The sequence below is a fragment of the Contarinia nasturtii genome, unplaced genomic scaffold, assembly GCF_009176525.2.
Source record: "Contarinia nasturtii isolate CC-2019 unplaced genomic scaffold, AAFC_CNas_1.1 Cnas_scaffold_1631, whole genome shotgun sequence".
NCBI lineage: Eukaryota > Metazoa > Arthropoda > Insecta > Diptera > Cecidomyiidae > Contarinia > Contarinia nasturtii.
Genome location: NW_022198966.1, coordinates 16320 through 21405, shown reverse-complemented (window position 1 = coordinate 21405; position 5086 = coordinate 16320). Strand labels below are relative to the sequence as shown.

Below are 5086 nucleotides of genomic sequence, written 5' to 3'. Positions count from 1 at the left end.
TACTAACAAATACTGTCACGCGATGCGAGCACATTTTCTAATACATATAAATGCATATCGTTGGATAAACAATTCTAGAAGAAACAATTGTATGTGTGTGTGTGCAAAAATGGTGAATTTTGTTGTCATATTCGATTTTTCAATGTGATGAAATTCAAAAATGACTTGGTTCATAGCCACAAAAACCGATTGTGTGTATGTAATGAAATGTTATTGAGAATGCATTCGTCAGTAGTATATGAATGACACACAAAATTATTGAAATGGAATTACATACTGAAGTGGCTTAACAGTTAGTAAAATGTTTTTATATCATCTGCGCGACAAAGACCAATTGACTTTTTAAAGTATTGCACACATAATTTCATTCAACTGATTTTCACCTTAATCTCTTCCAACTTCTCTGTTGATTATTGTACCATTGTTTAATCATATCAATTTTTCAACCGTATGCAGATTTCCATCTTCATTTTTTCTTGCAATTCGGCTGTGCCTACTATCAAAAATTAAAACAAATTTATTTAGAATTTTAGACAAAACAATTTTTTTATTTGAAAAAAAAAAAGTGTAAACAAACAGATGCATATGACAAGTACATAGTATGTACTACATACTTTATTACGAATGTTCATTCACAAATATCTCAAAACTTATTCAATTAAGTTTTGACAATAATACTTTCCCCATTGAAGCGGAAAGTCATTTTTCAAATTACGACAATCACTTTTTCAACATTTTATTTCATGCTGCAGCATGACGCATGTGTCTATATGTTTTCTATCTCAATTCAGTTAATTGTCGGTTCAAATGACATATGGATTAGTACGGGAATTCATAACGATAATTTAATATGTAAATTCCGTTTCACTGGTTTGGCTGATTTAAATGAAATTGGAGATAGGTAGCTCTAATTTATTTACTTTATTTTTCCTGTGGGATAGAAACGCGCCTAAACGACATTTCTTTATAAATCTATAAAAAATGGTATTTATTAATTAATAGTAACAAAGGTAACGCAAGGGGAAAAAAACTTCAATCTATTGCGTCTAAACAGTCAAATATACTGCACCCATTTTGTGAATGTATTGGCGAATCCGACCTAATCTCCAGATCCTTTTGAATATTGTTCCAAATTCCAGCTTCCCTAATATTTGGATAGTATTCAAATCAATGCAATAAATTAGTTAAATTGACGTAGAGGTTTAATTGAAAAAAATGAAAAATATTTAATCAAAAAGTTATTACTGACTCAATCGAAAACAATGTGATTGCACTAGCAGCGCGATAATGAGCCAAACGGTTCACATACGTTTGCGAATCTTCTGGAACATCGAAATTTATCACAATATCAGCGTGTTCATTAACACATTTGGTAACGACCAAGACGCGCTACGAACAAAAAAAACAACAATGATTTTAAGAAAATTGAAGCGAAAAAAATCTACAAAATTTGGAACCGAATATATTGGAGAAATATTTACCTTTTTGCCAAAAAAAAAAGGCTCAATCGCTGATATAGTGTTAGCTTCTCGGCCTCAGTTTGTATTATAACATTTACTTTTTCTTTTTTTAGCCTTTTCACCAATAAAACGCATACTTTCGGGTCATTTACAAAAACCACCGCGCGGTTGAATTCAGACACGGCCAGCAAATGGCATAATTTCTTGAACTTCTTATGATTTTCCACTTCGGAAGTGAAATGTTTCACAGCGTGCAAAGCGAATTCAGCATCAGTGCCCGTGTAGTATACGGGCGCTAAATGGAAGTCGCAGGCGCTCTTATTTGCGCTTTGGAAGAGGAATGACCGAGAGCGCAACATATTTTGTCGCGCTATCGAGGATTTCTCTTTAAACATTTTCGCATAAAGACACAGCAACCGAATATGAGTTATGTATACAGTACATACAGTCCACAGAGTCGCTCAATATCATAGCACACTATGCACATTGTGCATACTATTCATATTGTGTGCTATGCTAGTAAGTGACTCTGTCGACTGTATGTACTGTATGTATAACTCATATTCTGTTGCTGTGTCTTTATGCGAAAATGTTTAAAGAGGAATCTCCGATAGCGCGAATAAGAGTGCCTGCGACTTCAAATTAGCGCCCGTATACTACACGGGTGACTATCGCAACCTAATTGTCATGATTATTATGAAAAAGAAGATAGAAAAAAAAGAAAAACGTTCAATTACTTGAAACCAAAATTGTGCAACTTATTTAATCATTAAATTTTAATATTAAAGTAATACATACATTCTGAAATAAATCACACAACTCTTGAGAATATTCATTTGGTGTAGCCGAAAACATCATGATTTGTTTTTTTTGGGAAGTTTGACGTGAAATGTTTTCTATTTCGATCATGATGTCTGTTTTCTGTTTGAAAGAGAGAGAGAGAGAGAGAGAGAGGAAGAAAGAAAATTAAGAAATCTAATTAAATTTCCTATCAAATCAAACTTGAAGGGCAGTTTATCATCATGTTTATCTGTAAAAATATGGTTTGTTCATGATTCAAATTACCTAAGCAATTCAGCATTTCGTCACATTCATCTAGAATGAAATATTTCAAATGTTCAAAGTCGAATTTGTTGATGAGTCTCGAAATACATTCGGGTGTGCCAACAACGATTCGCTTTCCCGATTTCACATTGATTCCTGATAACATCTCAACGCAAAATACGCTGACTTTATCTGGCATATGTTTCGAGACATTTTTATATTTAATTAAATCGCTCTTTTGGCAAAGGACCAGTGCAAAAATATGATCTTCTGTTGTTTGCAATTCCGACAAACAAGCAAGAGCAACTACGCCAGTTTTTCCCATTCCTGGAAGAAAACGATAAAACAAGATTCATTAAAGCACGCACAACAATATCAAAAAAAGAAACACCTAACCTGGTTTCGTTCGGAACCACACGTTTCTCCCTACAAAAGCATATTGAATGCAATTCATTAAATCTGAAAAAATGAGGGGAAAATACACAGAATTTAAAATGATTAAAACCCAAATTTTTTCTCAATATAATGCATAAAATAAGGCTACCGACACTGAAATTTTTCATCAAATCTTGATAAATAACGAAATATTTTTTCTTGTAATTTGTTTACCTTCTGATGCGGCTCTAAAACCCAAACGTGATATTAATTCAAGAGTTTCTGAATCCAATGATTTTGGATGATCGCTTCCAACCAGAATGGAGACAAGATCATTATTGTCTTCAATTGTGTTATGGGATTGTGCTTTTTTGTCGTGCGTTTTGACTGCAGTGTCACATGCAATATCCGATACGCTTTTTACAACTTCGCCAATATTTTGAGCTTTGTCTAGCTCATCATTATTCTCAACAACGCCACCGCCGCTATGAACTGTGACTCTTGTTTGGTCGTCTGTTTTTGTGATTGTGATTTCAGCCGATTTCGATTCTTCAACTGCAAAATTAAATTTTTTTTTATCTAACATTTAATTTGATTATTGATTTAAAATATAAAATATAAAATACAACAAAATGATCTTTCTCGAAAAACTCATTGTATTCGCTAACGCACGTCGTACTGCATAAGCGCTTCGCATTTCAAAAATACATGTGCGCTCATTTGCTACACAAAAAAACGTATAGCGAAATTAAAAACAACAACACTACCACTACCACCACCAACAACAAAAACAATAATACACAATTTGTTGTACACATAAACTGGTGAATAAACCAATACATACTTATACCATTTCTGAGTGTTCCGTGTATTTATGCATACATGGAGTAAAGTATGATGATTTTACTCACCAGTCTATGTGTGTGTACTCGTTGTCTTTGTGCCGTATGGGTCATGTCGTTGTCTCGTTGTCGTCCTACAAAAAATTTCCGCTTTGAAATTTGTCACTTTGTATCACACATACATACACATGCCCAAACTTATACACGCACACGGACATGATGTATACATAATCGAAAAGTTGTTTTTGTCAAACACAACCGATTTGGTTGGTGCGCCGGCGATTAACAATACATACACACATATACTTTAAATGTGAAGCAATAAAAAAAATGAAAATCGAAAACTTTGCTTGCGAAATAAATATTTTTCTTTTTTTGGGTGAAACTGCTGCTGCTGTCTAACAATGAATGAGAAATACATGCAAAATACCTTTTGTGGTAACCACTGGTGCTGCTGCTGTTGCTGCCGCGGCTGTACCATTCTCGTTATCCATTTTGGACTCGGTTTTCTTCTTCAAAATGTTCAATGCTTGTCGATTGACAATTATTCGAAAGATTAATTTTTTTCTTTCGATTTCTTTTTCTACGGAATGGATTTACCGGTTCTGATGTGCGTTGACGACCGACTTTTCCGAATTAGATTAATGCGACACACACAATTTTTTTTCCCGTCTATAAAACGCCGCCACAAACGTCGTCTTCTTCTTCTACGCTCTTCGCACAATTCCACCACGTTTCTTTACCACCAATCGATTAAATTGCCTTTTACGATGCAAATATGATTTCTTTTTATGAATTTTGACGATTGCTTTGTTTTTTTTTTCTCTGCTCCCGTTTTGCAGTTGTTGCCGCTGTAGTTGTCGTCAAAATGAAGTTCAGTGCGGTTCACAGTATGTAATGAATGTAGAAGCGGCATCGATCTTACACTGTTTTTGCTGCTTATACGACTGCATACTGAGTACACCAAGAGTAAGCGAGAGAGAATGATTCTCTCCATATTCTCTAGATGTTTATACTAACAATTCTGACATTTTTCGTGTGGCGCGGTGTATATGTGTCAACCAAATCCAACGATATGCATTTATATGTATTAGAAAATGTGCTCGCATCGCGTGACAGTATTTGTTAGTATAAACAGCTTCCATCACTTTGAAACTACAATCGCACCAACCGATTTTGTTTACAATGAAACTTTGTTTTGTGGAATGGATATATTCACAGTTGTTTTTGTGTTCATTTTTGTTTTAATTTCGAAATAACAGAGTGTTGATAAAATTTGCTGTGAATATTCCAACAACATTTCGATCGGAAAAATATTTGATGTCACATTGGAAATAAATTTCATCATTCGATTTAGAATACAGA

The 5086-nt window shown here is 34.1% G+C and overlaps 1 long non-coding RNA gene across 1 annotated transcript; it reads right to left on the bottom strand.

Moving 5' to 3' along the window:
• Positions 1 to 807: 807 nt before the first annotated feature.
• LOC116346708 lies at positions 808 to 1360 on the bottom strand. Its single transcript, XR_004201623.1, has 3 exons — positions 1250 to 1360; positions 1070 to 1144; positions 808 to 972 (listed from the first exon to the last, which is right to left on the bottom strand). It is a non-coding gene; the product is annotated as an uncharacterized LOC116346708 (long non-coding RNA).
• Positions 1361 to 5086: the final 3726 nt, after the last annotated feature.